At 43.0% G+C, this 9,203-nt stretch overlaps 1 long non-coding RNA gene across 1 annotated transcript; it reads left to right on the top strand.

Annotated features, from left to right (window-relative positions):
- The first annotated feature begins 7,011 nt into the window (after positions 1 to 7,011).
- On the top strand, positions 7,012 to 8,482 carry LOC311073936. The gene is made up of 3 exons (XR_014604232.1): positions 7,012 to 7,097; positions 7,183 to 7,252; positions 8,059 to 8,482. It is a non-coding gene; the product is annotated as an uncharacterized lncRNA (long non-coding RNA).
- Positions 8,483 to 9,203: the final 721 nt, after the last annotated feature.

The following is a 9,203-nucleotide window of genomic DNA, read 5'->3' on the forward strand; positions in this document are numbered from 1 at the left end:
GCCCCAACGGTGAAACTGAACTCTTGTCAACCAAGGCAAATTGAACCGAGGACGAACTGAGCTCAAAAATACTGAAAAAAGAGGGTTTTGTTTACGTGCGCACTTTATTATTTTAGTTTGTTATTTTTCATAAATGTGTTTTTTTTTGTATGTATGTTCCACCCTGTGAATTTAATACAGGTTATCTAAACTGTCATTCTGGTGTGGTATTCTTTTTTTTAATTGATATTCAATTCTCAGGCTCTTAACAATTTAGCGTCTTCTGATTCTGGTCCAAATCATATTCATGATGATAACCTCTACGACTACTTTAGACTATTAAACCTATGTACATTATTTCTACTACCTCGTAATAAGGGTTACATTATTGGCGAGCCAGCCAGGAGCCAGAGACATTGAATATCAATATTGAAAGAATATGCTAAATGGATTTCATACAGAAGTCAGGTGTTAAAATTCCGAATGCAGTGATCGTTAGTGGGGTAACACAGGTAGCAGATCAGGATGAGCAAGTTGTTGACTTCCTTAAGAAGTACGGTTCCATCGAAAGAGCCCTTCTCGTTGATGATTCTAAATCCGAATTTTACCAAAATCTGATCATTGAGTTTTCGAGTGGTTCAGCTTTAGTGAACTTAGAGCCACTTCTGCCATACACATACACAGTGCAAGGTGATCCATGTGCTAAATATGTTGTAAAAGCATTAAGCAGTGTGTACACTACGCAGATTGGCAGTAATGTTACAAAAACATATCTAGCTGAGTTAAAGGGCTTAGCCAAGCTAAGTGGCAAAGACTATGGGGAGGTGTTGAAAGAGATGATGTCCCAGATTGGTGAAGATATCGAAGCTATGAAACCCATAGGTATACAAGTCTCCCCTTCACATGTTGAGACTCCAATTGTGACATTTCAACCTCCTACCCCCGAAGATCAACAGCCCCTCGTCTCACTTATGGATGCCCCCCGGGAAGGAAATTGCTTAAGTACCACTGATTCAGTCCTGTTCACTAATGGAGGGAAAGCTCCGTCCCTTTCAGTGAGTGACATAAACCCAGCAGAAATACAGAAGGTGGTGGTTGAGCATATTGTACGGAGGGAAGATGTTAGCCCACACTTGCAATCTCCAATGAGGCTTCGTTCCTTTTCTGGAAAAATTCCCAGACCGAGTAACGAAGCTGATTACGACACTTGGCGCTCACACATCGAACTGCTTTTAAATGATCCCAGCATGTCCCATCTTCAGATTTCAAGAAGAATTCTTGAATGTCTACTTTCACCTGCAGCCGATGTGGTCAAAGGGCTACGGCCTGGATCACCCCCCATCGCTTACCTGCAGCTCTTGGACTCAGCCTTTGGTACTGTTGAGGATGGGGAAGAACTTTTTGCCCAGTTTATGAACACCCTTCAAGACCCGGGTGAGAAACCCTCCACTTATCTTCATCGATTGCAATTAGCATTGAACCTAGCTGTGAGAAGGGGTGGGGCTGCACCGGCCGATGTAGATAAACACCTACTCAAACAGTTCTGTAGAGGATGCTGGGACAATTCTTTACTTTCTTGCCTGCAACTTGAGCAGAAGAAAAGCAACCCCCCTTCATTTGCTGACCTCTTGCTGTTACTAAGAACAGAAGAAGACAGACAGTTAGCAAAAGCTAGTCGCATGTAGAAACACATTAGCACCACCAGGCAGCGTGGCCAGCTTCAGCTCCAAAGTGCTTGGGCCTGTGCAGAATCAAAAGAGAAGTCAGAGGTCAGTCTCAGTGTTATTGAGGATCTTGGGAGGCAAGTAGCCAGTTTACAAAGCCAATTAACCTACTTGATGGCACAGAAAAAGACAAAGGGGGCTGATAACAGGGGAGCAGCAGGGAAAAGTCTAGGCAAAGTACAAAAACTGGACAGTGCTAACACAGACATGCTAAAACAGGCCAAGAAAAAGCAGACTTACAGACCCAGGCCTTGGTACTGCTTTAACTGTGGGGAGGATGGGCACATTGCCCCAGTTTGCACAGACAGGGCAAACCCTGCTTTAGTAGCTGAAAAGAAAAAAACAGTTAGAGGAGAAGCAGCACATGTGGGACGCACAAAACAGTCTCAACTTACCTTTAAACGACTAGCAGTTCCTGTTGGGGGACAAACAGGGACTGAAGAGAGTCAACAACGTCCCTCAGACGTAAACAGTAAAGGCAAGGCTGAAGTATGTGCTAATCTAAAACATTCAAGTAAGAACCACCCTTTTAAACTCCCTAAGGGGTTGGTCGGTACCAAGAGTACCGCTAAAGTCAACATAAAAGGTGAAGAAGTCAACTGCCTACTAGATACGGGTTCCCAAGTAACAACAGTTCCCCGGTCATTTTATGAACAGCACTTTCCAGAGCAGGAGATTAAGCCACTACATCTCTTGGAGGTGGAAGGAGCGAATGGACAGTCCGTACCCTACTTGGGTTACATAGAAATGACTGTAACTTTTCCAAAAGAGTTTATTGGAGCGTCAATGGATGTAAATACACTCGCTTTGGTTGTTCCTGACATTCGAGCCACTTCACAGTCTCTTGTGCTTATAGGCACCAATACACTGGATGTACTGTATGACATGTACTTCGAAGCCGGATTGACACGCCATCAACCAATCCCACATGGCTATAGAGCAGTTCTTAAATGTCTTGAGCTTAGACAAAAACAGACCAACAACAGTCAACTCAGTGTAGTAACATTGCAAGGCAGAAGTTCTAAAATCATTCCAGCTGGTGAAACTGTAGTAGTTGAGGGAGTTGCTGTAGCTTATTGCTTGCAGAATGAGAAGTTTGTAGTCATTGAGCAGCCATCATTACCCTCCTTGCCGGGTGGCTTGCTGGTAACAGCTAGCTTAGTCGACATTCCCCAGCAGCGGCCCTATAAGCTACCAGTGGTCATCAGTAATGAGTCTGACCATGATATAGTCATTCCTGCTAAATGTGCGATTGCAGAGATAAGTGCTTACCAGAGCATCTTGTTACAGGAGCACAGTGTAGTAAAACAATCAGAACCCCTCTCAAAGTCACCAGAGGCACAGTCAAACAACAAGCACAACCTAAACTTCAATTTCGGTGAGTCCCCAATTTCATCTGAATGGAGAGAACGCATCACTCAGCAGCTCAACAACATGCCCGACGTGTTTGCACAACATGACTTGGATTTTGGCAGAACAGATAAAGTGGCACACAACATAAAACTCTCAGATGAAACTCCTTTTAAACAGGGTGCGAGACCAATACACCCACAAGACATCGAAGCTGTTCGCAAACACATTCAGGAGCTTCTTGATGCAGGAGTCATCAGAGAGTCAGAGTCACCGTTTTCGTCACCGATAGTGGTGGTCAGAAAAAAGAATGGCCAAGTCCGGTTGTGCATAGACTACAGGCGTCTGAATCTCCAGACCATAAAAGATGCATACTCTCTTCCAAAGCTAGAAGACACATTCTCAGCGCTCAGTGGTTCCCAGTGGTTCTCCGTCCTTGATTTAAAGTCTGGTTATTACCAGATCGAAGTTGAGGAAGCAGACAAACCCAAGACCGCATTCGTGTGTCCGCTTGGGTTCTGGGAATTTAACCGGATGCCGCAGGGAGTGACTAATGCACCGAGTACATTCCAAAGACTAATGGAAAAGTGCATGGGGGACATGCATTTAAAGGACGTTCTAGTCTTTATTGACGACTTGATTGTGTTCTCAAAGACTCTAGAAGAGCATGAAGCAAGGCTGATGAAGGTGCTCACACGCCTTAGAGAGTTCGGATTGAAATTATCACCTGAAAAGTGTGTCTTCTTCCAGACGTCAGTCCGTTATCTTGGGCATGTAGTTTCCAGGAATGGAGTCGAGACTGATCCGGAGAAGATTGCTGCTCTTAAGACTTGGCCAGTCCCAAAAAACCTGCGAGAGCTGAGATCTTTTCTTGGGTTTGCTGGGTACTACAGGAGGTTTGTTAGGGGCTACTCTAACATTGTTAAGCCCCTCCACAATCTAACCTCTGGTTACCCACCCTCTCACAAGAAATTAAAGTCAGATGAGAAAGCAGGTCAGTACCGCAACCCAAAGGAGGTCTTTGGGAGTCGCTGGACAACCGCTTGCCAGCAGGCATTTGACCTGGTTATTGAGAGCCTTACCTCCGCCCCTGTGTTAGGTTTTGCTGATCCCCAGAAGCCCTATGTACTCCACACCGATGCAAGCACCACTGGACTCGGTGCTGTTTTGTATCAGGAATAGGAGGGTCAGTGTCGAGTCATAGGCTATGCAAGCAGAGGGTTGTCAAGGAGTGAGAGTCGCTATCCAGCACTCAAGTTGGAATTTTTAGCACTCAAGTGGTCAGTGACAGACAAGTTCAGTGATTATCTCTACGGCAACCACTTCACTGTTGTTACTGATAGCAATCCGCTGACATACATACTGACCTCAGCAAAACTTGATGCGACAAGCTATAGGTGGCTGGCAGCACTGTCCACGTTCTCATTCAAACTTCTCTATCGTCCAGGAAAGCAAAATGGCGATGCAGATGGACTGTCCCGCAGGCCTCATGGGAAGCTGGCTGATGATCTTAAATCTCAAAAAGAGAGAGAGCGCATAAGACAGTTTACTCAGGGTCACCTCTCTGATCCAGAAAATATAGATGCAGTAGATCAAGCTGTTGTGCAAGCAATCTGTGAGAGACAGCTCATTTACAGTGTCAGTTATGATGGCCAAGATTCTTCAGATGGTGTTGCTTTAGTTGAAACTCTTGCCATCTCAGCTACTGCTGTGCCTGACAATTATGGGCAAGAAGATCACCTTGGTGGGTTGCCAGTTATCCTCCACCTAACTGAGGCAGAGCTTGCGAGTAAACAAAGAGCTGATCAAAGTATAAAGCATGTAATTTCCCAGATCGAGCAGGGAGAAAAACCACCCCCAACCTTGCGACATGAACTCACTGAGCTTCCACTGTTGTTGAGGGAGTTAAATCGCCTTGAACTCCGTAATAACATCTTGTACCGGAGACGCCAAGTGGGCTCTCAGACCTTTTATCAGCTTGTGCTCCCAGCTGAACTGCGTGACACAGTTTTGACCAGCCTACACAATCATATGGGGCATATGGGGGTTGACCGTACACTGGATCTTGTAAGGACCAGATTCTTTTGGCCAAAGATGGCTCTGGATGTCGAGAGAAAAGTCAAAACATGTGGCAGGTGCGTACGGAGGAAGGCGCTGCCTGAGAAAGCTGCACCTTTGGTAAACATTAACACCACCAGACCCCTTGAGCTCCTCTGTATGGACTTCCTCTCCCTTGAACCTGACAAAAGTGGGACCAAAGACATACTGGTGATTACAGATCACTTTACTAAGTTTGCGGTTGCTATACCAACACCTAACCAAAAGGCCCGCACAGTGGCAAAGTGTCTGTGGGAGAACTTTATGGTGCACTATGGAATGCCAGAAAAGTTACACAGTGATCAGGGACGTGATTTTGAGTCCCGCGCAATAAAAGAGCTCTGTCGAGTGGCCGGCATACACAAAGTAAGAACAACCCCATACCACCCTAGGGGCAACCCCGTTGAGCGATTTAATCGCACCTTACTAGACATGCTAGGTACTCTTGAAAGCCCAGAGAAATCTCGTTGGCGTGATTTTGTAAAACCCCTGGTCCACTCCTATAATTGCACCAGGAATGAGGTGACAGGATTTACACCATATGAACTGATGTTCGGACGTCAGCCTCGTCTGCCGGTTGATTTGGCATTTGGATTGCCAGTGCAAGGGGGTCAGCAAACATCACACGCAGAGTATGTGCAAAACCTTAAGTCACGACTTGAAGACAGCTACAAGATAGCAATTGAAAATGCTGCAAAGATAGCACACAAGAACAAAATGAGGTATGACAGGCGTGTGACTGCTTCGGACTTGGAAGCTGGAGACCGAGTATTGGTCAGAAACGTTCGCATTCGAGGAAAACATAAGATTTCAGACAAGTGGGAGTCAATTGTCCATGTGGTGGTGAGGAGAGCAGGTACCCTGCCCGTCTATACAGTCAAACCTGAAAATCAGCCCGCAAGGCGCAGGCCAGCAGCCCGCAAGGCGCAGGCCAGCAACCCGTGCAAATCCTACTGTGGATGAGAATCATTTCTCAGACGATGAAGATGAAATCATTCCTGTTTACTGTTTCAGAGAACCCCCAAACGCTCAGTTTCCCACAGTCCATGACAGTCTAGTGCAGCCTGATCCAACTATGTCTACTGTGCAGGATAAACAGCATACTGAACCTCCAAGCAATTGTCCTGTTGAGAGTCCTGTAAATGCTCAAAATGTTGATTGCACTCCTGAAATGAACAAACCACCTGATATGTCCAATGGTGCCTCAGACAGTCCCCTCACACTTAATGATCCTAACTGTCACCACTACGACACTGAGGACCTACTTACCGAAAGAGTCATGCTTGATGAACAAGTTGATGAAATCGTTATGACCGAAAGTAACTTACCTGCTAGTAAAAACCCTGTGGAGGAACAAAACTTACCTGATGATGACATTCAAATAGAGCAGCTTCCAGTGTTCTCTGAAATGTTAGAGAGTGAAAAGGAGATGAGTCACAATGGAAGTAAAGAACCAGAAGAGGAAATAAAGGATACAACAGTCAGGAGATCAGAGAGAATCCGTCAGCCGTCAAAGAGACTTGACTATACTGAACTTGGAAACCCCTTTGTCACAGTTGTTAAATCATTCTTTCAGGGGTTAACCACAGCTGTGGCTGACATTTTAAATGAGGGTGAAAACTCATATCCTTCTGTCCTGTACCCTGAGATACAAACAGTTCAACCATTGCCATGTACAGGGACGTACATGAGTTCAAAGGGGGAGAGTGTAACCAGGTTTAATAATGAGAAATCCTATTTAGCTGTCTAACCCAGTCACGAAAGGGTTAACTTTAATTTTGTATCTTTGATGGACTTGTAATTGAGCCAATGGGTGAATTCTATGAGGTACTGAGCTAACCAATCAGCTGCCAGCTAGGCTCCGTTACAGTTACGCCTTTAGTTTTGCGTCACTGCACGTTCTTTTGGCGCTTGCACTTGAGCATAGGAGGCTGCGTTATCTGCTTGGTAAGATGAGAAAACAATATGGAGTGAATTAAACAAGTTCTGTAATCATTATTGCTTATACTGACTATACCTTGTTGTAATATAGAGTGTAAACGAAAGCTGTGCCTGAATCCACTGTTGTCACGGAGCTAAAGGCAGTGAATTCCGTTAAAATGGTGAGTTGTTTATATAGGCATCTGAGTTCGTTAATATTTATGCTAACAGGCCAGGCTTTTGATGCCCATTTTTGTATTTAACCTAGTCTGCTGAGTTTATGAGTTCGCTAGCATCTATGTTAATCTGTGTTAATGGGTGAATCAATGCAAAGGTGCTCCTTGTGTAAAGCTAAAGGTGTAAGGCCTGCTGTGTGCATATGTTAATAAGGTAATTAGCCACAATAGGCTAGCGAAATACTGGTTAATGTTTTTGAAACCAATAAGTTATTTTGTTTGTGGGTTATAAAAAGAAATGTTAACTTTTCATACTGTTGCTAAATAGTTAGTTGTTAAATAATGATGTTAAAAATTGTGGATTTAATTGTGGTCACTGAAGCTTAAAGAGGTACATTTTTTAGTGCATTCTTTCCACTGTTACCGGTGCAGAGGGGGATAAATAAGCACACTAACGCCTTAATGCCTCTAATTTAAAGTGATACAATTTGATTAATGTTTACATGCAATTCATGCAGTTTTATTCTTCATACTGTTAATGTTACTACCGTAAGGTTTCATAAAACTTGAATTTGAAATGTGTGTTTATGAAGGATGCAATTTATGTAAATTTATTTTTGATACTAGAGAGAAATTCATATAGTTTTGATACCTGAGAAGAAACATAAGAGCTGTTGTACAACGAGAGAAAGATTTTTATATTGTATTATAGGTGTACTGAAATATTATCTCATTTTATTTTGTAGAAGCCTGTAGCAGTCCATTTATTCACTGAATGGTAATTGAAAGAAATGATTTGGCCTTATTTATAGGTCAGGTTTTGGTAAAGAGTTGGGAACATCGTGCAGAGATCCTTTCCATGGAGTGATACAGATACAGACGTTCCAGACGTTCTTCCAGAGATTCATTGATTCCCAGTCCGGGTGGCTGGGTGGCGAGCCAATCGTGTTTGACAACGAATCAAATTGCTTTAGACGAACTGCCCGGATCATCCTCTTCATCTTCGTTGTGGTAGGACAAACACTAACTCAAACTAAAAAAAAAAGGGCCCCAACGGTGAAACTGAACTCTTGTCAACCAAGGCAAATTGAACCGAGGACGAACTGAGCTCAAAAATACTGAAAAAAGAGGGTTTTGTTTTGTTTATTATTGCAGTTTATTATTTTAGTTTGTTATTTTTCATAAATGTGTTTTTTTTGTATGTATGTTCCACCCTGTGAATTTAATACAGGTTATCTAAACTGTCATTCTGGTGTGGTATTCTTTTTTTTATATTGATATTCAATTCTCAGGCTCTTAACAATTTAGCGTCTTCTGATTCTGGTCCAAATCATATTCATGATGATAACCTCTACGACTACTTTAGACTATTAAACCTATGTACATTATTTCTACTACCTCGTAATAAGGGTTACATGTAGTTTGAAAAATTTTGAGGACACTTTGACCACAAATAAGTTCAAAAGGTCAGATATGGACATCTATATGGCTTATGAAGCATCAGAAGGAGTCTATGAGTATGTATAGAAAGCCCAAGATCGAGGACTCTTTGGCCAGAAATATGTTCAGGAGGTCAAAAGGGGCCCTCTGTATAGCTGATTTATCATCAAAAGGAGTCTATCACTTTATATAGTTTGAAACATTTTGAGGACACTTTGACCACAAATAAGTTCAAAAGGTCAGATATGGACATCCCCACATGGAAAGAACCTACATGAGGATATATGCGCATATATGAAACCTATATGCAGTTTATATGTACATATATGATAATATATATGCTGCATATATGCGTATATATGCCACATATAGGCATAATTGAGGTGCATATATATGCATATACAGGCCATATAGGTCTCCTGTATTGGTTCTTTATATCCACATATAAGCCCTATATGTACATACAAGATATGTCATATAGCTCATGGCAGGATCTGGTCATTTTGTAGCTCATATC

The sequence above is a fragment of the Abramis brama genome (genome assembly GCF_963993115.1).
Source record: "Abramis brama genome assembly, chromosome: 23".
NCBI lineage: Eukaryota > Metazoa > Chordata > Actinopteri > Cypriniformes > Leuciscidae > Abramis > Abramis brama.